The sequence below is a fragment of the Orcinus orca genome, chromosome X (assembly GCF_937001465.1).
Source record: "Orcinus orca chromosome X, mOrcOrc1.1, whole genome shotgun sequence".
NCBI classification, from domain to species: Eukaryota; Metazoa; Chordata; class Mammalia; order Artiodactyla; family Delphinidae; genus Orcinus; species Orcinus orca.
The window spans coordinates 113051432-113078604 of record NC_064580.1 but is presented as its reverse complement, the minus strand read 5'-3'; the positions used below and the strand labels follow the sequence as shown (position 1 = coordinate 113078604).

The 27173-nt window shown below is 38.0% G+C and overlaps 1 protein-coding gene across 9 annotated transcripts in view; it reads left to right on the top strand.

Annotated features, from left to right (window-relative positions):
- ENOX2 (ecto-NOX disulfide-thiol exchanger 2) overlaps window positions 1-27173 on the top strand; it is a 303972-nt gene that overhangs the window by 97776 nt on the left and 179023 nt on the right. For 7 of the 9 annotated variants that reach the window (XM_049704374.1, XM_049704376.1, XM_049704372.1 and 4 more), the window contains one exon: window positions 24070-24213. The exons of the other annotated variants lie outside the window; for them this stretch is intronic. The gene's annotated coding sequence lies outside the window, so the exon portion shown is untranslated. The remainder of the gene's footprint in view (window positions 1-24069; window positions 24214-27173) is intronic. 9 annotated transcript variants of the gene reach the window in all.

Below are 27173 nucleotides of genomic sequence, written 5' to 3'. Positions count from 1 at the left end.
AGTGTACTGTAAACTTTCTTCATGACAGTGTTACAGATGCTATCTGAAGTGGGTATTCCAGCATCAGCACTTGTTAAAATTGTGGTGACTGGTTCATTGTGTTTTCAACAGCTACACATAAATTAGCTCCTCCTCAGTAATGGAATAGCTCGTGCAGCTACCAACAAAGATGAAACAAATTGTAATTTTCTGATATCTTTAGGTAACTAAAGCAACATGTTTCTATTAATAAACTTAATAAAACTCTCATGAATATTATCACTTGCTCCTTTTGTCACTTTTATCACCATTTCTTGTTGGTCAATAGGAACATAACAGGAACTCACTTCCAGGCCAGAGGATTTTAAAGAAAATATTGATCAGCCTTAGCTAATTAAAAACAACTAAAAACCTACTGATCTTTATATCACACACTAAGGCAATTAGGAGTTTATCATAAACATGCATTCTATGGTATACAAAGAGAGATATAAAATTGCTAGTTTAGCCTCTAGTTCTGTGAAATGGGAGACAATATACAAAATGAAGAACTATACATTCCATAGCTCAATAATGTGATAGAAACTGCATGTGCTTGGATAATACAAATTAAGGAGAGTTCCTTATGCTATAGGGTTATTCCCAGAAGGCATTTTTGAGGGTCTTGTTAGGCTATTTTCTATACCACCAAAATCACATTTGCCGAAGTTTGGGGTCTACCTTCCTTGCTACGAGTAGCAGATATCTGAGATCTTTGCAGGTGTTACAGAGTTTGAAATTTCTTTCCAAAGTTGCATATGCCCTTCTTTATACCAAATTAGTTGTGCTTTTGTGTGCATTTTTGTTTGTTTATTTATTCCAGATTTATGGCTAAATATTGGAACCTGCTCTTTCTAACCCGTTCACATATACAACTCACTTACCCATCTTCTATACCACTTATCTTCACATCTCAAGGTTAGAAGGAGCTATGTAAAGAAGTCCTAACTTTGTCTGTTGTGTCATTTGCAAATATTTTCTCCCATTCTGAGGGTAGTCTTTTCATCTTCTTTATGGTTTTCTTTGCTGTGCAAAAGCTTTTAAGTTTCATTAGGTCCCATTTGTTTATTTTTGTTTTTATTTCCATTTCTCTAGGGTCAAAAAGGATCTTGCTGTGATTTATGTCATAGAGTGTTCAGCCTGTGTTTTCCTCTAAGAGTTTTAGAGTGTCTGGCCTTACATTTAGGTCTTTAATCCATTTTGAGTTTATTTTGGTGTATGGTGTTAGGGAGTATTCTAATTTCATTCTTTTACATGTAGCTGTCCAGTTTTCTGAGCACCACTTATTGAAGAGGCTGTCTTTTCTCCATTGTATATTCCTGCTTCCTTTATGAAAAATAAGGTGACCATATGTGTGTGGGTTTATCTCTGGGCTTTCTATCCTGTTCCATTGATCTATATTTCTGTTTTTGTGCCAGTACCATACTGTCTTGATTACTGTAGCTTTGTAGTATAGTTTGAAGTCAAGGAGCCTGATTCCTCCAGCTCCGTTTTTCTTTCTCAAGATTGCTTTGGCTATTCAGGGTCTTTTGTGCTTCCATACAAATTGTGAAATTTTTTGTTCTACTTCTGTGAAAAATGCCATTGGTAGTTGGATAGAGATTGAACTGAATCTGTAGATTGCTTTGGGTAGTAGAGTCATTTTCACAATGTTGATTTTTCCAATCCAAGAACATGGTATATCTCTCCATCTGTTTATATCATCTTTAATTTCTTTCATCAGTGTCTTATAGTTTTCTGCATAAGGGTGTTTTGCTCCTTAAGTAGGTTTATTCCTAGGTATTTTATTCTTTTTGTTGCAAAGATAAATGGGAGTGTTTCCTTAATTTCTCTTTCAGATTTTTCATCATTAGAGTATAGGAATGCAAGACATTTCTGTGCATTAATTTTGTATCCTGCTACTTTACCAAATTCATTGATTAGCTCTAGTAGTTTTCTAGTAGCATCTTTAGGATTCTCTATATATAGTATGTCATCTGCAAACAGTGACAGCTTTACTTCTTCTTTTCCGATTTGGATTCCGTTTATTTATTTTTCTTCTCCGATTTCTGTGGCTAAAACTTCCAAAACTACGTTGAATAATAGTGGTGAGAGTGAGCAACCTTGTCTTGTTCCTGATCTTAAAGGTAATGGTTTCAGTTTTTCACCATTGAGAACGATGTTGGCTGTGGGTTTGTCATATATGGCCTTTATGACCATATAAAGTAAGTTCCCTCTATGCCTACTTTCTGGAGGGTTTGTATCATAAATTGGTGTTGAATTTTGTCAAAAGCTTTTTCTGCATCTATTGAGATGATCATATGAGTTTTCTCCTTCAGTTTGTTAATGTAGTGTATCACATTGGTTGATTTGTGCATATTGAAGAATCCTTGCATTCCTGGGATAAACTCCACTTGATCATGGTGTATGATCCTTTTAATGTGCTGTTGGATTCTGTTTGCTAGTATTCTGTTGAGGACTTTTGCATCTATGTTCATCAGTGATATTGGCTTGTACTTTTCTTTCTTTGTGACATCTTTGGTTTTGATATCAGGGTGATGGTGGCCTCATAGAATGAGTTTCGGAGTGCTCCTCCCTCTGCTATATTTTGGAAGAGTTTGAGAAGGATAGGTGTTAGCTCTTCTCTAAATGTTTGATAGAATTCGCCTGTGAAGCCATCTGGTCCTGGGCTTTTCTTTGTTGGAAGATTTTTAATCACAGTTTCAATTTCAGTGCTTGTGATTGGTCTGTTCATATTTTCTATTTCTTCCTGGTTCAGTCTCCAAAGGTTGTGCTTTTCTAAGAATTTGTCCATTTCTTCCAGGGCGTCCATTTTATTGGCATTTAGTTGCTTGTAGTAATCTTTCATGATCCTTTGTATTTCTGCAGTGTCAGTTGTTACTTCTCCATTTTCATTTCTAATTCTATTGATTTGAGTCTTCTCCCTTTTTTTATTGATGTGTCTGGCTAATGGTTTATCAATTTTGTTTATATTCTCAAAGAACCAGCTTTTATTTTTATTGATCTTTACTATTGTTTCCTTCATTTCTTTTTCATTTATTTCTGCTCTGATCATTATGATTTCTTTCCTTCTGCTAACTTTGGGGGTTTTTTGTTCTTCTTTCTTGAATTGCTTTAGGTGTAACGTTAGGTTGTTTTTTGGAGATGTTTCTGGAGGTAGGATTGTGTTGCTATAAACTTCCCTGTTAGAACTGCTTTTGCTGCATCCCATACGTTTTGGATCATTGTGTTTTCATTGCCATTTGTTTCTTGGTATTTTTTGATTTCCTCTTTGATTTCTTCAGTGAGCTCTTGGTTATTTAGTAGTGTATTGTTTAGCCTCCATATGTTTGTATTCTTTACATATTTTTTCCTGTAATTGATATATAGTCTTATAGCGTTGTGGTCAGAAAAGTTACTTGATACGATTTCAATTTTGTTACATTTACCAAGGCTTGACTTGAGACTGAAGATATGATCTATCCTGGAGAATGTTCCATGAGAACTTGAGAAAAAAGTGTGTTCTGTTGTTTTTGGATGGAATGTCCTATAAATATCAATTAAGTCCATCTTGTTTAATGTATCATTTAAAGCTTGTGTTTCCTTATTTATTTTCATTTTGGATGATCTGTCCATTGGTGAAAGTGAGGTGTTAAAATCCCCTACTATGATTGTGTTCTGTCGATTTCCCCTTTTATGGCTGTTAGCATTTGCCTTATGTATTGAGGTGCTCCTATGTTGGGTGCATAAATATTTACCATTGTTATATTTCTTCTTGGATTGATCCCTTGATCATTATGTAGTGTCCTTCTTTGTCTCTTGTAATAGTCTTCATTTTAAAGTCTATTTTGTCTTATATGAGAATTGCTACTCCAGCTTTCTTTTGATTTCCATTCGCATAGAGTATCTTTTTCCATCCCCTCACTTTCAGTCTGTATGTGTCCCTAGGTCTAAAGTGGGTCTCTGTAGACAGCATATATACAGGTCTTGTTTTTGTATCCATTCAGCCAGTCTGTGTCTTTTGGTTGGAGCATTTAATCCATTTACATTTAAGGTAATTATCGATATGTATGCCCCTATTCCCATTTTCTTAATTGTTTTGGGTTTGTTATTGTAGGTCTTTTCCTTCTCTTGTGTTTCCTGCCTAGAGAAATTCCTTTAGCATTTGTTTTAAAACTGGTTTGGTGGTGCTGAATTCTCTTAGCTTTTGCTTGTCTGTAAAGATTTTAATTTCTCCATCAAATCTGAATGAGATCCTTGCTGGGTAGAGAAATCTTTGTTGTAGGTTTTTCCCTTTCATCAGTTTAAATATGTCCTGCCACTCCCTTCTGGCTTGCAGAGTTTCTGCTGCGAGATAATCTTATCCTTATGGGGATTCCCTTGTATGTTATTTGTTGTTTTTCCCTTGCTGCTTTTAATATTTTTTCTTTGTATTTAATTTTTGATAGTTTGATTAATGTTTGTCTTGGTGTGTTTCTCCTTGAATTTATCCTGTATGGGACTCTCTGTGCTTCCTGGACTTGATTAACTATTTCCTTTCCCATATTAGGGAAGTTTTCAACTATAATCTCTTCAAATATTTTCTCAGTCTCTCTCTTTTTCTCTTCTTCTTCTGGGACCCCTATAATTCAAATGTTGGTGCATTTAATGTTGTCCCAGAGGTCTCTGAGACTGTCCTCAATTCTTTTCATTCTTCTTTCTTTATTCTGCTCTGCAGTTGTTATTTCCACTATTTTATCTTCCAGGTCACTTAGCCATTCTTCTGCCTCAGTTATTCTGCTATTGATTCCTTCTAGAGAGTTTTTAATTTCATTTATTGTGTTGTTCATCATTGTTTTTTTGCTCTTCAGTTCTTCTAGGTCCTTGTTAAATGTTTCTTGTATTTATTCTATTTCCAAGATTTTGGATCATCTTTACTATCATTACTCTGAATTCTTTTTCAGGTAGACTGCCTATTTCCTCTTCATTTGTTTGGTCTGGTGGGTTTTTCCTTGCTCCTTCATCTGCTGTGTGTTTCTTCTCATTTTGCTTAACTTACTGTGTTTGGGGTCTCCTTTTCTCAGGCTGCAGGTTTGTAGTTCCTGTTGTTTTTGGTGTCTGCCCCCAGTGGATAAGGTTGGTTCAGTGGGTTGTGTAGGCTTCCTGGTGAGGGGACTAGTGCCTGTGTTCTGGTGGATGAGGCTGGATCTTATCTGGTAGGCAGGATCACGTCCGGTGGTGTTTTTGGAGTGTCTGTGACCTTATTATGATTTTAGGCAGCCTTTCTGCTAATCGGTGGAGTTGTGTTCCTGTCTTGCTAGTTGTTTGGCATAGGGTGTCCAGCACTGTAGCTTGCTGGTCGTTGAGTGGAGCTGGGTCTTCACGTTGAGATGGAGATCTCTGGGAGAGCTTTCGCCATTTGATATTATGTGGAGTGGAGCCGGGAGGTCTCTGTTGGACCAATGTCCTGAACTTGGCTCTCCCACCTTAGAGGCACAGGCCTGACACCCGGCCAGAGCACCAAGACCCTGTCAGCCACATGGCTATATGACGGGGACAGGAAGCATAAGCCACAAATATCCCAGCTCTGGGGAAGTAGGACCACCTACATAACATGTGGTATCCAGGAGCGCCAGGCTCACAGAACATTTGGGAGTCCACCATGTATCTTTCCCCCATCAGGCTTGGTGCTCCAGTTGGTCACCACTGCTGTCCTGGGCTGTCCTCGCAGCTTGGCTGCTCTAACCCCTCCTGCGGCTTCCCACAAGGTAGCTTTGAGGTGGATGTGAAGGAGAGTTGAAAAGGTAATAGCAGTCTCTGAATGTAAGTTATTATTGTTAAAATAAGAAAATCAAGCATCTATTTAGTGATGGGAGTAATGGAATGTTCCTGATTTTGCAGCTTTTCCAAATTTATCTGCATCTTGTCCATAAGCTCCTACTTCGCACTGAATCAGATAAGACAGTACATTTGGTGATGCAGTTCACCACTATGTTGAAAGGCAGAAGTAAATTTTTTTAAAATGTAGCTTGCTAGAGGATATCTGGGAAGCAGCAACAGATATATTGCCGTTTTGAGCTGAATCATTTTGTTGACCACAAGGCAGAATGGCAGCAAGCTCGAATGGGAGAACTGTAGTCATTATCCAAAGGTCAGACTTGATAAGCAGGCTCTGCTGTTTCTTCCCCTAATTCGCATATGTCTGGAGGGGCATGTGGGTGGCAGGGGAGCCAGAAATCTCACTGTCAAGAGTGTTTAAGTGATTTTCTGCAAGTAGAACTGGCTGTATTCTGTACAGAATGACAGGATTCCTGTCTTCAAGGAGTTCTTAGTCTAAGGAAGTAAGGCAGCAGCAGGAGCTTCAGGTAGAGTCCACATCGGTCATGTCTCTTGGCTCAAAGTAGGCATTCCATAAATGTCATTTGGATGATTGGATAAATGAATGGGTGGACAGACGAGTAATGAATGAACAGTGAACTTTGAAAGGTAATTCCTTGGAGTTACTGTGTGGAAAAGCAGAGGTGACAACTTGAAAACCTTTAGCAATATAACTTAGAGCCAAGCATCTACTTCCACTAGAAGTTTAAATATTTGAAATCTAGACCAAGGGTGGGGAATACATTTATTATGTTTACTGATTTGTATGTAGAATGAAAACAAAACTTAAAATTAAGAATTCCAGCTCTTACACATGGTGTTACACTTCAATGAATTACTATATTATGAAGATAAGTTATGTTGAATAATTTATCATAATTATTTTTAATCAATTTGATTTATTTACTGCCAAAACATCTTGGAAGTAACTTTTACAAGTTTTCTTTCATCAATGGTGAACCATGCAGCAGTAAAAACATTAACCTCAACACAAATGCTACAGGTAAGGCAACATGGTATAGGGGAAAGATTTGTAGCCAGGGGGTCTGGGTTCTAGCTCCTCCATACATTCATGTTAAAACTTTGGGTTAATCACTGAAGCTCCCCTGAGCTGCAGTTTTCTCCTCTATAATCAAAGGACATTAATCCCTTCCTCTATCATAAGGATGTTGTGTAAGCACTTGATGAGCTGTAAAATTCTATAGTGTCAGTTGTTGGGGAAGGAGTTAGAAATAATGTCCTAGTGCTCCAAGACTTTGATTTCTGGCATTCTGGTATACAGTGTGGAGTGCAGTTCCTGAATGTTGGCCACCACCCTGGGAACATTCAACTTAATGATAGTTACGTGAAAGATTTCCTAAAGTTACCATTAAACAAAATGTATTTAACATGGAAGTTGAACAGATTGTAAGGTAGAAGTTTTGACTCCATTTAGATGCTGCTCTTTTGAAGACTTCGCTTATATTTGCCAATCCACATAGCATGTACCATGCACTGCTCTGGTTTGCAATGACCAGAATGGAGTTGTTTCACTGATAGGCCCTCATAGCATTTGACAAGCACCAAAGTTGTTAGAAGCTTTGCTTCAATATAATTGTCACTCCCACTAAACTGCAAAATGACCATTTAAATTTGGAGGATTATTATCCTACTAAACATAAATCAATTCACTATCCTCTAAAGTATAACTGTGTTTAAGAGCAATAGGCAAGCCACAGCCATTCTCTCTGTATTGGATGAGGTTATAAGTGTGTTACCAAATGCTCACATCAGGTTGTTACTGAAGCACAATTCTATATCCAAGAGGGAAGATAACTATTAAAAATGAGCTTTAAAAAAAGACATTTTATACATATATTAAAATAGAAAACATAAGCTGATTAGGCAAAGTTCCAAAGATTCATTAGTTTATTAAAGTAGATTGAAATGAATGTTTGAGAGATTTAAATAAATTAACCTTTAATGAGTACCCAGGGGCCAAGGAAGAAGAATGACAGAGGATTAGGAGTATTTTGTCTGATTGTTGCATAATGCACACTGATTAGTTTTTTTTCTGAATGCTCATTGCTGCATAACAATACTAATAAATTAAAAAAGATTAAATTTAAAATATCTCTAGATTGTAATTGTTGCCTGCTCTTATGTGTACACAAATACCATACTTGGATTTAATAACAGTCCCTATAACTTTGGCAGAGGGATACAAGAACTTTTGTTAGCACATCATTACATTTTGAAATATCTCATATGTGAGCAAAGCTTTGGTCAATTAGGGTAATTTATTCCTAACATGTTAGGCATTCTTTTAGCATTTCAGCATTAGATTCTTATTCTGATTTTCAGAATACTTGTTCTCTAAATAATATTAATTGATAGCAAGTTACTTAGAAGATATGTTGGTATTTAAACATCTTATTTTTAAAAAACAACTTTTCTGCACTTATAAGTTCTTATTTATAATTAGCAAAATTCTTAAGGAGATTTTTTTTGGAGCAGTGTTGGAAATGCTTTGATTTTTTTCAGGGTGCCTTAACTGTACTACCATTAAATCATTTACTGACTGAAAAATAAGTTTTGAGTAGGTGGTACCAGGAAGGCATTCTTCCAGGCCTCCCGCCTCTCTTGTTTTCTACCCCATTACTGAGTTTTATATCAGGTTTCTATTAATGTCTTCTATCCACACTTCTGTTATTGTTGTTTTATCTTAACTACAGAGCTTAGAGATCATGGTTCAACACATCTTTCAGATGAGGAAACCTTGACCAATAATGACTTGCCCAAGGTTCTCCACTAAGTTAATGGAAGATCAGAGACCAGAGCTTGTGTTTTTGTGGCCTGTTCTTCCACTATACTTAACTGCTTCCTTTGCATTTTTTAGTTTACCAGATCCTTCCTAAAGTTCAGTGGAATCACTAAGGAATCATTGAGGTGACAAGTAATACAGGCAAACCACACTGCAGCCTGATTTTATTAAATGTAGCTGTAGTTTAGACACAGTACTTCCCAACATCCTTCATGACGTTGTACGTGTAGTGGAGTAAATGAATGATCTACTTGAGGGCAGGGGTGACGGGCCTGGGGTCCCAAGGGTTGTGAGATTGGAGACTAATCCCCAAGGCAGTGTGGAATCTTTCTCTGGAGATAAGAAAACAGACAGAATATTTCTGAAGCATTTTAGCTATAATCTCCTGAACCAAGGAAAAGAACATAATCCTGTAATTATATTTTGCCTGAATTTTTTCCAAGACTTCAGGTTTTGGTTTAGGGTTTTTGTGGTTGCCAGCAACCCTTCTAACCTTTTCTTTCCATCTTTTCCTTAGAAGCATCATAAACCAGACAAGTTTAGGTCTAACCTATTTATACCACACAACCAATACAGTGCCCTGCATATTGTAGGTAGAGAGTAAATGAACTTATTCTCTAAGTGTTGTTTGGTTTTAACCTTAAAAAAAACACAACACTTTGGGTAGTGTATGCGCATTTGCTCCATTTAGACCAGTGGTTTTCAGTCCTGGCTGCACATTAGAATCACCTGGTGGGGGGACTTCCCTGGTGGTCCAGTGGTAAACAATCTCCCTTCCAATGCAGGGGACACGGGAGCGATCCCTGGTCGGGGAACTAAGATCCCACATGCTGTGGGGCAACCAAGCCTGCGCACCACAACTACTGAGCCCACGCGCCTCAACTAGAGAGCCCACATGCTGCAAACTACAGAGCCCATGTGCCACAACTAGAGAGAGAGAAAAAAAAGGCATCACCTGGTGGCTTTTGAAAAATGAGCCACTTAGGCCCCACCCTGATCAATTAAATCAGAATCTCTGGGGGTGGGGACCAGGCATTGGTATTTTTAAGAAATTTCCCAGGTGATTTTAATATGTACAGTGATGAGGCACTGTCTTAAAGTCTCACTCTCTTCTGGAGATACTCCTAACAAGTCTTTGATGTTCGTGACTGAGTTGAGGCAAGAAGTAGCTGGTGAAAAACAAAATAATGTGGGAACGGCTTTTGGCACCATTCACCTTATAGAAAACCAGATTTGGGTCACATGTGTATCAAAGAAAACAATTGCCTTTTAGTAGCCCAAAGGGAGGGTTCTTAAATAGAATTGGTTTACTGCACTATGGCTTTATGCTTATGCTTGGCATCTGTCCAGGAGGTTAGGCTGCTTGGTCAGGTATTCAGGGCCTTAGTTCATTGTTATTGCATTTCTTCTTTCCACCATCAACCTAGGCAAGTGCCCAATTTCCAGGAAATTCTGAGCCTGTTAATTTACCAAGGCTATAAATTTACCAATCCAAATCTGTATCCAAATGATGTATTTCCCCAAACCTTGAACAGGAGAGGCTCAAAAAATAACAAAACAAGAACAATGGAAGATGGAGATGGATTTAATTAGGGAGGGAGTGAAAGTTGAAATGATCTCTGGTTTTTGGGACCATTCCAAGATTCCTATGACATCAATTGGAACCAGAGGATTCTTAAGTCTTTTCCAGTCCTGGATTCTTTTTAAACACAATTTTGGAAAGTTACTATGCTTTCACACTCTGACTTTACGTGGTATAACAGCTTCCTCTATTGTTTAATCAGAATAATTGTGTTGTATGCTTGTTGCCTCTGTGGTGCCTAGAACTCTTAGGTGTTAAGAATCTGTGCAATGTTTAAGGCCTATCTCCCACAATGGAACATGACTCTAACTCCCATACAGTGCTATTTTGTTGCAGAGAAACTCTTAAGTTGAAAATGTTCACGGAATTGAATTCGGCTATGGCATTCTCTTCGACTCAATCCAACACTTCACAATCTCCTAGGAGCCCTGATTTGCTCTGTCAATTGTTTGTCTCAAAGCATCTTCCTGAAATGAATTTACTTTAAAGTTAAAGATGATTAGAGTGCTTCGTCTCCAGGAGACAATTACAATGCTATGTTCTTTGGCAGGGAGAAAAACAACATAGCATTAATTTTTTCAACCTTTCTTTGAGTATTGTTAAAAGGAGAATTGTCAGCTTAATCCAACATACGATAATAACCAAAATACAACTGCTATTAAAATGCAAGGTTTTCTAATAAGATCATTTTGAGAAGTTGTTTGGGAGGAGGAGAAAAGGGAGAAGTATGCAGGGGAAAGGGAAGGAATCTGTTAAGTATTCCTGACCTTCAAAGACACTTTCGTCAGTGAATGCTGCAAACAAAATAAACCGAGTCTGAGACCTATTATTAAAATGTTATTCTCCCTCCATAGCCCAATACTATGTTACCCTGACTCTTAGACTATTATGCTTTATTTTTTTTTCTGGATGAATTGATATCTTTTGACAGGCTTTGTTAAGAATACATAGTAAAGGTCAAGAGTAAGCCATTTGATGGTGTTTCCTGGCAGCCTTTATCCTATGGCAAATAGAGATTGGAAGCAGTTTTCTTTTCCAGTGTAGCTTTGTGGATATGCTTCCAATGAATTGTGCTTTTTCTCATACTGAACTCCCAAACCGTGTAGGATTTTCAGGACTGCGACTTAATTTTAAAATGGATCATCTCAGATTCCTCTCTTCCCCTCAACTTCCAGATTCAATCAGACACTAAATCCAGATGATTCCACTTCATGAATATCTCTGAAATCCATTTCTTTCCATTCATTGCTACTGGTCTGAGGTTACACTACTGTCATCTCTCCACTGTGTCACTTTGGTATTGTAATTGGTCTCTCTGTCTCTGGTGCCTTCTTACCTCCTGTGTGTCCTTCATTCTGCCATAAGCATGAACTTTCTAAGGCAGATATCAGATATTGACAACCCAGAACACCTGCAAACCCATAAACATCGAGAATGAACCCTGAGGTCCTACAATAAGTGCTCTGAGAAAAAGGCTCTGTATACTCCTATAGAGAGAGCTTTTGGGGATTAGGAAACATTTCATTGAATAGGTAACATTTGAGTAGGGTTTTTTTTTTTACATCTTTATTGGAGTATAATTGCTTTACAATGGTGTGTTAGTTTCTGCTTTATAACAAAGTGAATCAGTTATACATATATATATGTTCCCATATCTCTTCCCTCTTACGTCTCCCTCCCTCCCACCCTCCCTATCCCTCCCCTCCAGGCGGTTACAGAGCACCGAGCTGATCTCCCTGTGCCATGCGGCTGCTTCCCACTAGCTATGTACCTTATGTTTGGTAGTGTATATATGTCCATGCTTCTCTCTCGCTTTGTCACAGCTTACCCTTCCCCCTCCCCATATCCTCAAGTCCATTCTCTAGTAGGTCTGTGTCTTTATTTTGAAGGTTGAATAAAAGCTTTCCAGGTGGAGAAAAGGGAAAATTGTATTTCAAGCAGAGGGAATGGTATATACAGAAGCACAGTATAGAAAGCCCAGAAATAAATCCATCCATATACCGTCAGTTGATCTTCAACAAGGGTGCCAGAGTGCCCCTTGGGGAAAAAAATAGTATGTTCAATAGATGGTGATGAGAAAATTGATATCCACATACAAAAGAATGAATTTGGACCCATATCTTACACCATACACAAAAATCAACTCAAAATGGATTAAAGATTTAAATATAAAACCTGAAACTGTAAAATACCTAGAAGAAAATCTAGGGGGAAAGCTTTATGACGTTGGTCCTGGCACTGATTTCATGATATGACACCAAAAGCACAGACAATAAAAGCAGAAATAGGGCTTCCCTGGTGGCGCAGTGGTTGAGAGTCCGCCTGCTGATGCAGGGGACACGGGTTCGTGCCCCGGTCCGGGAAGATCCCACATGCTGCAGAGCGGCTAGGCCCGTGAGCCATGGCCGCTGAGCCTGCGCATCCGGAGCCTGTGCTCCGCAATGGGAGAGGCCACAACAGTGAGAGGCCCACGTACCGCAAAAAAGAAAAAAAAAAGAAGCAGAAATAGACAAGTGGTACCCCATCAAACTAAATGGTGTTAGCATAACAAAGGAAACAATCAACTGAGTGAAAAGTCAACCAACCTATTGAATGGGAGAAAACAAAAGAGGTTAATTTCAAAAAAATATATATAAAGAACTTCTATAACTCAATAGAAAAAAACCCTAAAACCCAATTTTTAAAATGAGCTAAAGACACAAATAAACATTTCTCCAAAGAAGGTATACAAATGGCCAACATGTATATGAAAAGGTGCTCAACATCACTAATCATTAGGGTAATGCAAATCAAAATTAAAATGAGATATTATTTTATACCTGTGAGGATGGCTATTATAAAAAAAAAACAAAGATAAGTGTTGGCAAGGATGTGGAATGATTGGAACCCTTGTACACTGTTGCAGCTGCTATGGAAAACATATGGCGTTTCCTCAGAAAATTAGAAATAGAACTACCATATGATCCAGCAATCCCACTTCTGGGTATTTATCCAAACGAATTGAAATCAGTATCTTTAAAAGATATTAGCACCCCAATGTTCATTGAAGCATTATTCACAATAGCCAAGATATGGAAGCAACCTAAATGTCCAACAAATGAATGAAGAAAGAAAACACAGTATATACATACAGTGGAATATTATTCAGCTTAAAAAAAGAAGGAAATCCTGCAATATGCAAGAACATGGATGAAGCTTGAAGATATTATGCTAAATGAACTAAGCCAGTCACAGAAGGACAAATATTGCATGATTCCACTTGTATGAGGTATCTAAAATAGTCAAACTCATAGAATCAGAGCGTATAATGGTAGTTACCAGTAGCTGAGTGGCAGGGGAAATGGAAAATTGCTAATCGACAAGCACAAAGTTTGAACTATGCAAGATGAGTAAATGCTAGAGATCTGTTGTACAACATCATGCCTATAGTTAACAATACTGTATTGTACACTTACAAATTTGTTAAGAAGGTAGAGCTCATGTTAAGTGTTATTACCACAATAAAATTAAGTTTTTAAAACAGAAGCGCAGAGACATGCAAAGGCATAGCATGTTTGAGGAATTTGAGAAGTTTGGTATGAATGAAGTAAAGGATACTTGGGGGAAGTGGCAAGAGATGAAGATGCAGTAATTTGGCCCAGATTTTCTGTGTATTTATCTGCCCTCCTTTCTGGTTGCGATTTTTTTGAGGAACAAAACTGTTTCTTATCAAGTCCTGAAATCCTAGGGCCTAGGATACTGCTAAGTACACAGAATTGTTTGAATGAATTGGATGAATAAGGAGAGAGGCTGTCAATATTGTTTGATTGATTCATTCATTCCAATATGTATTGAATACTTCAATTAGACTCCAGACTGAAGCAAAATTAAGATCCTACTTATTCTTTTATACAACAACAGCAGTAAGACTTGTTTCAAACACAGATTAGTTCTTTTTTGCAGGCTTTTCCTTTATAGTCATTGTTTTCTTGAGGAGTAGATTCTAGCTTTCTCCTCAGTAGTCAGTTTGATTTCAGCCCAGGTACCTCTCTAAAGGAGTTAATCACTTGTCAACACCCTATACTGATACTCCTGAGGTGGAATTGTTTTAAAGGAAGTGTGGATCTATAAAGATGCATTAGCATATTACAGTAATCTCTGTTTTCTCCCGTGTGTTTAATTTCACAGCCAACAACGGATTGTTTATCATACATTCTTGAAAAACTAGTTCAAATGAGGCTCAAACATTAGGAATACAGAAAGCATAACTCCAGAACATTAATGATACAGTATAGCAAAATTAATGGTGTAGGGGAAAGGAGAGAGTGTAATATTTTTGGACGTGTAAATGGAGGTTTACTGTATTTATGTAGTTCTGTATTTAGGGGATGCTAAATCACAATCTCATCATTGGTTAATTAGAAAGTAATTAAAATTGTAGCACAGTGATTGGATAAATAGTTAATGAAGGCTAAATGAATGAATAAAAGAAATCTGGTGAAATTACTGTGTCCATTTGGGGAAAAGCAAAGATACACGTTATTCATACAGCGTATCAGTCTTAAAGGATAACCAATATCCTTCTAGTATTAGTTGATAAAATTAATTCTCCAAAGACCAAAAGAGTTTTAGCTCTCATTCTCCCTTAAAAGCATCCTACACGGAAATGCAGATTTATCTGACTGCTACTTCAATTTTCACTCACTTACAGCATGTGAAATTTTGCTGCACTTTGTTTGCAACTTATTTACTGGCGTCTTACGAATCTATTAAAGTAAATTAGTGTGTGTAGTAACCGTTGCTACTGAAAGAGCTGGCTCAGCCTAGGCCCCTGACCAGATCCAACTGACTAGCTAGTTGTCAAAACCAGTGGAGTGGTTTCTACAGGGAGAACTGTGCTTGCTTTTGATAATTACCTCAGCTTTATGAAATCAATCAGTCTGAAGGGAAGACCTCATTACAGATCTGACAAGATAGACTCCAATTTCAATACCAGAACAACTCTCTGCCCTCAGGCTCTGAAATCTGCAATTATTTATTTTATTTAGACAGAGACACCCATAATATGGTACCTCTGGGCATGTTCTCAGGCAAGTATTAAACAGATAACCTAATGGTCAGTATGTTAGCAACCTGCCCCTTTCCTGTCACTCAAGTAGAAAATTGGTCAACAGGAATTGCAGCATGGCCTAGAGCCAGCTCAAAGCGGGCACTGATGAATCACCATCTTTCTAATCCTCCACCCCCAAAGATGTGGAGAGAAGGGTAGTTGCTATAACCGTTCCCAGGGCTAAAGTAGAGGAAAATAAGACTTTCTATGAAGACTGCCAGACTTTATCCTAAGGAAAATGATAGATCACCTGTCTACCATCTGTCACTTTGAACTGTTCTATCAAATCAGCATTTTTTGAACTTTGTTTTCATTGAGGAATGTGATTTCGCTGTGTTTCCCAAGCCTTAAGTTGAACAGGGGAAAAGAGTCCTGAAGCATTCTTGTTGAAGTTAGAAATATGTATTTTGCTTTCCTGCTCACAGAACTCAAATACCTTAACAGATTTAGTTCAGACTTCTCTCAAATAACTCACCTTTACCAGGCCTGGGAGATATCAGCCTCCTAGGAGAAACACAGAGAACATTCTGAGCATAGGAAAATATGGGTTTAGAGAGAAATGGACCTTCTGTACTCCAGCTCAAGTGTCACTGTTAGCAGTGTTCTAATAATACAGCAACCAGCTGAAAGTGAGCACTGATTAAAGCTTTGGGAGGAGGCATTTAAGTTGTAAGGGGAAAATGTGGTTCTTTCATGTTGGAAAGTTCAAGGTGGTGACAAATATCGTCTCCTTTCCTAAAAATAGTACAAGCAAAGAGCAGTCACTGACTACTCCCAGCATTATTTACTAATGTTTTACCTTGATGGCTGTGTATTATCTGAAAAACAGGACTATAAAATGAATGCAAAGCTAACATCTTCTAAGCCATAAATAGGATATAGTGTGGGGGCCTAAGGAGCCACACTATTCAAATTTTCTTAATCCATTTTTGGACAAATACATATAAATCCCCAACTGAGTTAGAAGAAGGGAGCTAACACTTATTTAGTGTCTGATATATGATAGACCTTAGACATACATTCTCTCATTTAATTTTCTTCACTTCCCTATAAGGGGTGTCATTATCATCCCCATTCTGCAGTACAGAAACAATCTCAGAGAAATCAAGTGACTTGTTTTATACACCTCGTAAGTGGCACACCTAGTAAGTGGCAGATATGGGTTTGAATCCAGGTCTGACTCTAGAGCAACTTATAAGATTTTCTGTGATGATGGAAATACTTTATACTGTGCTGTCCAATACAGTAGCCACTAGCCATATGTGGCTGCCGAGCACTTGAAATGTGGCTAGTGCAACTGAGGAACTGAACTTTTTATTTTATTTTATTTTAATTCATTTAAACTTAGATTTAAATGGCTTCATCTGTCTAATGGCTACTGTGTTGGATGGTACATCTCTAGGGATTGCCTTTTCTTGATTGTAGTTTGTAAAGCAGGAATCTGTAACCTGGTGTCCGTAGACGTATTAGGAGAAGATCCATATATGGGATTTCTTTTATAGTGTTTTCTTATAGAAAGGTCTTAGTCAGTAGAAGGACTGCTTCGCTTCTTGGAAAGGGATAGTGAAGTTATGCAGAGTCATAGTCAGGGGTACAGTGTATGATAGTCTACCACCACTCCCCAAAGAGTCTTTGGGGATCCTAGGATAGAGGGGATACCAGGAATGCTGAAGGAACCCCCCAAACCATATTTCCTTCTCCCTTCATAACAGCCCCAGCAGCAGGTTGGTTGACATCTGGGATGGGAAACACAACTATTATACCCAAAGTTGTAGCTGAGTTCAGTTCTATACACATGTCTGGAGTGCTTATAATATTGTACAAGGCACCATGCCAGGCATCTTGGAGGAGAGATTTTTTAAATGACTGGGACATAAAGTCTGTCCTCAGGGAGTTTACAACTTAGTGGTGATGGGCTAAGGCAGGAGGGAAGGGAGAATAAGACAAATACTCAAAGAACTATAACACAAGGCATGCTCTGAAAGGCATAGGAAAAGTATAGATTAAGATCTGAGGAAGGCCAGAATGGTGTTTATTAGTAATAGTGCTTATTAGCTGTGTGACCCTGGGAAATTTAAATTCTATAAATTTACCTTTCTTTGTTGTAAATGGGGCAAATAACTAGAAAATAAAATAGTGGGATAATGAATATAAGGCAGGACACATTCTGAACAGTCAATGAATGGTAGTTCCCCTGGTGGCCCTGCTCCACTGCTGTGTATGTATTGGGTTGGGTGGAGGTGGATAAGGGAAGGCATCATGAAGGAAATAACATCTGAGATAAACCCTAAAGGAAAGATAGTCTTTTGAAGGCTGGAAATCAAGAAGTAAGTGGAGGAATAGCGTGAGCCAAAGCTGTGGAAGTAGGAAAGTACTGGAATGATTCAATGAATGCTAGGTAGTCCCATTTTGCTAGAGTGTCAGCTTTTTTTACCTAAAGTACGATTCCCCACACCAGCAGGGTCAGCATCACCTGGGAACTTGTTAGAAAAGCAGAACACAACCCAGACTTATTGACTCAAAATCTGCATTTTAACAAGATTCCCGGGGAACATGTGTGCACATTGAAGTTCAGGAAGTATTGAAGTAGAGCACAAGCTGGAGCATAGTAGAAGACAAGGCTCAGAATGGTGGGGCCTTATTAGGAAGGACTTGAATGCCTGACCAAGTAGTTTGGGAAGTCATTAAAAGTTGCTGTAGGATCACTGTCAATGAAAATCCACCTGTGACCTGTATCACACCTTGAAAAAGGTGACTTAAGCATCATTTTGGCTCTGAAAATTCTTATGCTCACCACCATTCAAGCAAGCTCCTTAGTAAAAGAAGACTTTGGCCCTTTTCTTTCTGATCACTTCCCCGTTCCCTTCACTCACCCATTAATCTTTTACAGTTACCCTTGCTTCAGCTAAATCAGTTATACAGAATATTGAACCCTCAAAATTGACAAAGTAGGTTTCATTTGTTTGACATCAGCTAAGACCTGGAACTGAGAAATGTTCATTTGTTTTGGCTACTAACCCCTGTGGCTGGAGAGTGATACTGCAGTTCAGCTCTTTTTAGAAATTGTAAATATTCTCTCAGAAGTAGCAGGTGGAATTGCTGGGTAGTGAGAACTAAAAATGTGGAGTCAGGGGTTTTCAGGCCAGGACTGAGGAAGGAGGAGGGGCTCCCAAGGATGGATAAATCCTACAAAAGCACCTGCCAGCACATCAAGGGCTTGGCTATTATTCTAACCCCTTACTTCAAGAGTTTTGAATTAAAAACTAATTTGGAGACCTTCTTTACCATGGAGTCCCATATCTGATTTTAAACTAAAGTCAATTGGAAAAAGGACTCGGGTTACAGAAATTTGTTTTATACACAAATTAGCTATAAAGTTCCTTTTGCCAAAAACTGACATTCTATTTTTTCAACATGAATGTCTGTCTGGAGATTGCTGCCTTGAATTGAATTTACCAGATTTCTCAGGACCTGACCATTTTCTTTTAAAGAGATCTAATCCAGAGTAGAATTGTGTTTCTTTGTGCTAAGGTTGAACCACCTTAAGTCTGTGGGCTGCAGCTGCAAATAAGAAGTGACAGGGACCCACAGGGTCATGTTTTGGTGCTGTAACCTGGGGCAATCATTAAACATGTTAGATTGCATCATGAAGGTTAGTCCTAATTTGACCTGATAGTAGAAAGCTCTGTAAAGTGAATTGTGGCAGTAACTATTACAGCAGCTGGGCACAAAGACATCATTGATCTTTCACAAGAATCATGAAAATTCTTCAGTGTTTTCCTCAAAGCCCAGGAATCATTTGTGTCTGTATGGCAGACATCATTGCATGTGAACTCCTTGACCTGCAGATTGGAGGATTCATTGGGAACCACACTTCATTCTGAGATGTTTAATCTCCTGGTTCCATTGGTTAATAAATGTCATTCTCCAACGACCCCATCCTCACCCTTCCCCAATATGCATACTTTCTATAGTGGCCTCATGTGGGTTATAAAGTCAGAGAATCTGTATTTTGACATGACATGAAATAACAGCTGGTCAGCTGTCTAAACCAGTCAACCTGGTTTTAGACAAGATTACATTACCACATGGACTTTAATTGTGAACATAAGATACAGAAATAGCAGAATTCTATAGCACTAATGTTTATTATCTGTTTTACTTTAACAATTCGTGCTTCCTTTTAGACAAACTGTGTATCTTGTGAGGTTAGGCGATGAGGGGACAAGATGGGAGGAGAAATGAATGAGCAAGGATCAAAGTTTTATTAAATTTATCCTCAGGAATAAAAGGGCAAATAATATGAGGAAATATATAAGACTTTAGAATATTTCTTTATTCTGTTAATTCTTGATGACTCCCTCATTTGTTTTTCTTGCAGTGATTATCAGTAGAGTCCTTAAAAAGTTAGACATCCCATGTGCTCATTTTAGGGACAATAAGCAAGTTAACAATTGAACAAAATGTATCCTACTTCACAGGCAGTCTTGGGGAGATGAAAGGAACCCTCAAAATAGAGTAAGTGGTAGTTTTAAAAAAGGTAAGGAAAGCAAGCTGAATCCCTAGGAGCATAGCAAGGAATGGTCCCCAGGCTAAGAAGTAACCCCTGGATTTAGGCCTGTCCTGAATTCTATAGATGAGATTTCTGGTTTGCATAGAAGAGTCAACTAAATAGCCTCAGAAGTTTCTTCCTAGGGAATTTCCTGGTGGTCCAGTGGTTAGGACTCCACGCTTTCACTGCTATGGGCTGCATGGCACAGAAAAAAAAAGTTTCTTCTTAATCTAATATTTTCTTAATATCTTCCTTATCTAATAGTTCCATCATGTCTAGTAGAAAAATGGTAGAAATAGCTTCCATAAGAGATTTAAAGGTAAATTCTGTAGTTTGGGTGAGAATTAAAATATCATAATTGCTAATATTTTATATTCAAGTCATAATTGAAATTTCTGCAATAAGAATTCTTGAAATTAAAGTGGTGGTGGTTTTCCTTTTAGAATTTAGGTAGTTTTAATGGGGCTATTTTACTTAAAATAGCACTCCAAATGTGGACCACATATACATGACACAGAAAAGATCCTATAAGTACCTACTGATTTACTGGTTGATTTAGTGCTGTCTTAAAGGAGGAATGAAACAATACAATAAAAGTAGCTGGGAAGCACTAGTGTCATAGAATTTTGCTATGTCTATAGCTCTTGTTTTCAAGCTACAACTCTTTGGAGACTGTATTGGGTCTTGGATAATATAAAATGTGGATTGGTATTCGATGGATCAGCTTACTGAGTGGGATGTCTCTCTCTCCTTGATATGAGGTCTTTTTCTATAAGAAACAATGCCTGAGATGGTGTGTTGAATTATCAAGATTTTCATATATTTGGATCATTTATGAGGTGGATACACAGAAGGTACTTGAAATCTCGGTTTTATTCAGTGCCAAACAAAAATCTGTACATTAGTACAGGGAGCAAAATACCTAAAGCCCTAAAGTTACCATCTGGGACTAAATAAAAGGGAAGAACAATTATAGCCAAATGTCTATAACTGAATACATTTAATTCATCAGATTTTGTTCCTGGACTCCTTCAACTTTTAGAAAACAGTACAAACAGCAATAAAAAGGTTCAATGATGAAAGTAGGGTATATCCTTGGATAAAGGCAAATTCAGACCAATCTCACATTGTACATCAAAAATTCTAGAAATTAGAAATGGAAATTTGCAGTTAATATTTATTGAGCATCTGCTATATGCCAGATGTGATGCAGAATGTTCTACATATGTAATCTCACTTAATCCTTTTAACAGTCCCATGAGTTAGGTACTGTTATCAGCCTCCTTTTACAGGTCATAGCTCTGAAGCTCTGTAATATCCTCAGTTACCAACTTAATAAGGCAGGAAAATGGACTAATATATTATTCTGTAAAATATCAAATGCAAAAGAAAAAAATTTCTGATTAACCATTATTAATCAGAACCTCCTAATCCCTGAGCATTCCTTTTGATCAAGATTTTACCATCCTGCAGTATAGTACTCAAATGATGGAGATGCATTTGAAATCAAATTATTTTAAGTAATGTTGATATAATCAGCATCAGAACTTTTGTCATTAATTCTTTATTCTAACTACATGGGTTAATAGAATGCATCACCTACTTCCTCCCTATTGAGAATTAATTCATTCAACACTCACTATGTGCCAGGCATGGTGCTAGGCACCAGGGATACAGTTGTGGGAGAGAGAGAGAGAGAGGTCCTCCTTAGAAGAGCTGCTTACAAACTTCAAACTTATAGGGGAAAAGTTTGTTTTAATTCACTTAGAATATATATTTTTCTGCTTATCTTTACAACAGCTCTGTGCAGTGTTATCATCCCCCTTTTACACATTATGAAACTAAGACTAAGGGCGATTACATGAATTGCCAGAAGCTACCCAGATACTAAAGGACAGATCCAGGATTAGAACCCTGATCTGTCAGGCTTCAAAGCACATATTGTTTCCACTATACTATTCCATCTTCTGTGGAACTTTTTTTGGTCAGTCTGATATTGCCGAAAGAAATACCAAGAAAAGTTTTGGAATAGTACACTAATCACATTTTACTCTGTGACTACTCAGGTGCAAGAAACATCTTCATTTGCAAGTTATATAAAAATCTAGTCTTCTTTGAAAATAGTCTTGGTCATGATCTGAATGTTTTCTAATACATAGTGATCAGTATTTGTTTCTTTAGTTCTAGTCATGGTAGGGATTTAATAGGACATGGATATGATATGGTGAATGGTTGACTTAAGATGCAGAAGCAAGTTTTCATTCTTTCACTTACTCACTCAGATGATGTAAAGGAAAAATGTTTGACTGGTCCCAGAAGACATTTAATGGAGGTGTTCCAAGTGGAATCTGATTGTAGAAGAAATGGTATTTGTTACATGGGCTGAAAACAGCATAGGGATATTTTTTTATTAAAAACAAGAATGTAGGGCTTCCCTGGTGGTGCAGTGGTTGAGAGTCCGCCTGCCGATGCAGGGGACACGGGTTCGTGCCCCGGTCCAGGAAGATCCCACATGCCGCGGAGCGGCTAGGCCCGTGAGCCATGGCCGCTGAGCCTGCGTGTCCGGAGCCTGCGCTCCACAACGGGAGAGGCCACAACAGTGAGAGGCCCGCATACCGCAGAAAAAAAACCCAAAAAAAACAACAAAATAAAACAAGAATGTAAAGCCATTTTGTTAGAACCTTAGCATTCATTTTACTGAAACTTGATTGACCTTTAGCTGACTGGATTCCAAATTTTCATTGACATTTTACAAACATTACCTTAAGAATTGTACAGCTGCGGGCCATAGAAAAATTGAGGGTTAAAGAGTGAGCCATAGCAGGCCAACTTGATTCCTCTTTTGATAGGATTAGAGGACCAGTAGTAGATAAAAGGCTTAGGAGAGATCACCTAACTTTGGACTTTAACAAAGCTTTTCATTCCACATTTCATGAAGTTTTTTTTTAAACATCTTTATTGGAGTATAATTGCTTTACAATGGTGTGTTAGTTTCTGCTCTATAACAAAGTGAATCAGCTATACATATACATATATCCCCATATCTCCTCCCTCTTGCGTCTCCCTCCCACCCTCCCTATCCCACCCTTCTAGGTGGTCACAGAGCACCCAGCTGATCTCCCTGTGTTATGTGGCTGCTTCCCACTAGCTATCTGTTTTACATTTGGCAGTATATATTAGTCCATGCCACTCTCTCATTTCGTCCCAGCTTACCCTTTCCCCTCCCCGTGTCCTCAAGTCCATTCTCTACATCTGCATCTTTATTCCTGTCCTGCCCCTAGGTTCTTCAGAACTTTTTTTTTTTTAAGATTCCATATATATGTGTTAGCATACGGTATTTGTTTTTCTTTCTGACTTACTTCACTCTGTATGACAGTCTCTAGGTCCATCCATCTCACTACAAATAACTCAATTTCGTTTCTTTTTATGGCTGAGTAATATTTCATTGTATATATGTGCCACATCTTCTTTATCCATTCATCGGTCGATGAACGCTTAGGTTGCTTCCATGTCCTGGCTATTGTAAATAGAGCTGCAATGAACATTGTGGTACATGACTCTTTTTGAATTATGGTTTTCTCAGGGTATATGCCCAGGAGTGGGATTGCTGGGTCATATGGTATTCATGAAGTTTTAATTGAAACACTTGAAATTCCAGATGCTCTGCCAGGGGAGTAAGAAACTATCTCTGCTCATCCCTGGCTGAAACCAATAGGACTTGGATAATAGAAAATGCCTTTTGCCATTTTATATGGTGCAGCAGCTACTAGTAAAGTGACCATGCTCTGGGATCATTTGAAGAAGATGGGATTAACCCTACTCAAACTTGGGTTGTAATTCCCCATCACTCCAATTACTAAATAACCCCCTTGCGAGTTCTATTATCTCTTTAAGGGAGGAGGAGGTAGAAGATAATTGATAGCTTGTGGTCAAAAATGTTAATTTCCGAGAAACAGGAGGGATCTTACAAATGACAGAGTCATGGTCTTATAAGAGCCTATATTTTAATTCTGTATTTATCAACAAGATCTGTAAAACAGTGCAGAGGGCAACTGGCTTTAAGGAATTCATCTGTTATTCCTGGGCTCTTAAGATTTAGAGAGTTTTCCTCTAGTGGCTCATATAATAAAATCTGGAGACATCCCAGTCCTTAATGGAGTCTGGATTTTGGCTTTCTTTTTCTTCTTTAGGGTTGAACCAGCTGCCCTTTGACCCTGCCAACAACAACGAGCCCCTGCAGTTTGGCAGTACCAGTGGCCCTCTGGTCACAGAAGGCCTCATTGAGAATGGAGGGGAGTCAAGCAAGAAAAGAAAGAGAACAAATGCTCCTTCAGGTAAGCTAGACGATAATCCATTCTCTTAGGCCAGTACCACTGAGTCAACATTGTCCCAGAAACTAGTATGTAGTGGGCACTGTGCTATGATTTGTACGAGCTACAGAAATGAGAAAGAGTCCCCTGCCCTCAAGGAACTCATGGTAGAATAGAGGGCAGAAAAAGCACATACTTGAATAACTCTAATAATAAGATAGAGTATCATCAGTGCTGTGGTAAATGTGTAAAAGGGAAAAAAAACTATGGGAGCCCAAACAGGGAAAGAGTTTAATTCAGCTTTAGGCATCATGGAACACTTCACAGCAGAAGTGGCATTTGTAGCTGGCCCTTGAATGGGTAGACTTAAGACAAGAAGAGATGAGTAAAGAACATTTGGTTTAGGTATAAGGAATTACATGAGTGAATGATGTCACTATACATCTTTCTTTGTATATACAAGTGGTGGCTACCCTCACTTGTACTCCTAATGTGGATAACTGCATACATTTGCATGTCCCCACCCCACCCCTGTTTCCCCCAGTACACACTATGCCCACATGTGTTCTATGCCCTCATAGCTCTCTTAGAACAGCTGATGAACAGATTGTCCTAAATCCTGTATAACAGCCAACTGAATTTCTAGCCTCCCCTGCAATTCCCCCATCCTTCGTGCTCCGTTGGCCCATTCTCATGTTAAATTTCTCCAGAGTGAGTGGGGAAACAATGGGAGACCAGATCTTAACTGATCACTTAATATTTTAAAATTTCATCTCTTTGTTACTTGGCTATTCATTTGAAAATAGTATCCGTAGTCTACAGAGACTGATCTGAGATTTTAAGGTGGGCCTAATAGACATGTTCATGGGGTTTTTGGTTTTGTTCTGTTTTTTACTATTACTTTTACATTCAGCTTATAAAATGGAGCATGTTTACATACAACATCATACCTGACTCTTAGATCATAGGTCTTTCTGCTTATGAATCAAGATATTTATTAAATACAAGTTTGGAAAACAAAAATACAGTAAGGCATTAGCTATCTGGAGCCCTCCAGAAAAGTATGATTTTTAGAGAGCTGTATTTTCTGGAGCATTGGAAAGGCATAGTATACAGCCAAGGAATTGGACTGAGTTGTAGTTGTAGTCCCACCTCTCTCTCTGTGGCCTAGGGTGTGTTCCTTAACCTCTCTGACTTTCACTTCAACTGTAAAGTTAGAAATGGTACTAAAACTTCCTAGGATTATTAGTAGAGTTAAATGAAATTATGTAGGTAAAGGGCTTAGCTTGATATCTGCACACACTTCATCACTTAAAAAATCAGTTAATAAATGTTGCTATTTTATTGTTATTATTATTATATGATAATATTATGAACTTCATTGTTTTAAGCATCAATGCACTTCACATTTTTAGGTTAACCATTATGAATACAAATCGTGTGTGTGTGTGTATGTGTGTGTGTAAACTTATCTGTCTTTTTAAGGCATATATTCAACATAATCTAAACTTTGCTTGATCATTTAAAGGGAAAATTTTAGTCATTAGTCATTGTACTGCTCTATAATATTCTATTATAGTTTTCTGGGTTTACTAAGGAATATAGGCCTTTTAACTCTAAATTGTCCTAGACTGTGGTGGCTTTTTAGTTATTACAGCCACATCAGCCACATTTTATCCACGTCCTGTCTCCTTTCTGCAGTGTGCAGTCATTTCTAGTTTCTCTCAGTGTCCCTTCATGTAACAGCCCTTTTTCTCCTTCTTCTTAGTTACAAACTTTAAAAAACAAACAAACAAGATCTCCAAGTTGGTGTGTCAACTTAGTATGTTAAGTAAGAGTTAAATCAGCTGTGAGAGAACCTGCTATGGAGAGATATACAGGATTTTAGGCATCAACTTTAAGACATCTATTTTGGCTGCTCTGAGGCCTTTTTTGATCACTTACTAGTTTTTCCACTGTGTTCATGGTAAGTGATGTGCTGGTTTAGAGTAATACCTCCTGAACATTGGTTAACTCATGAGGGTGGAGAAAGGGGGTATGTATAAATCTGAATTGTGAACCAACTATAAAGAATTGCAATTTTATTTCTAATGAGCATATTCAGTGAGAGCAAAGTAACTGTTGCAGATATAGGATTTTAGCAGTAGATTATGTTCATCTATAATTAGCAGAATCAATCTGCATTCTAATAATGAATATGCCTAAGTTCTTAAAAAACAGCATGTTCTTAAAGATAGGTGAACTAGGCCCCTGGCAGGCTAAATTAGCTCCCTTGTAATCTTTTCAACACTATTTGCTTAGTGAACCCTTTCTTTGTAAGTAGTACAAAGGTAACTCCAGCCCAGGTTAAATTACCACAAATTCCAAATTAGTGTAGTCCAGATTAATGAGATTTTACTACACAGGGAGTCTCATAATTGTTCAGCTGACAATCTTATGGTATTATAAATGGGCAGATTGTTTTATAAAGGTATTTTTTTCCTATGCAGTTCTAGACAAAAGGAAGAGGGAAGATATTTTGTGAGTAGGAACTTCCTTCTTCCTTTATCACATTCCCTGCCTCTTGGTAAGGAGGAAAGCTAGGGTTAGAAGTCCTTACAGGAGCTACCAGCCATTTCAGTTGTAAGTTGAGATACTCATCCAGCCATTACATCATTCAACCCTGTGACCCCTTTGAATCTAAACCATCTCTCTTCCTCTTCTGTCACTACAAATGATGGAAGGGTCTGTGCCTGCAGCTCCAGTTCCTTTACATTCTATTCTTCTTCCTTTCTCACCCCTCCTTTCTCACCTTTTTCTACAAACTGCTTCTCTCCTTTTATACGAGAATTGATCTCTTAAAAGTCACCAGCGACCTCCATATTGTCACAGTTAGTGGCCTTATGACAGGTCTCAACTACCTTGACCTGTTTGCTTTATTTCATGCTGTTAACAACCTCCCCTTGTTTGAATTCTTTCTACTTCTGCTTTCTTTGGCAATACAC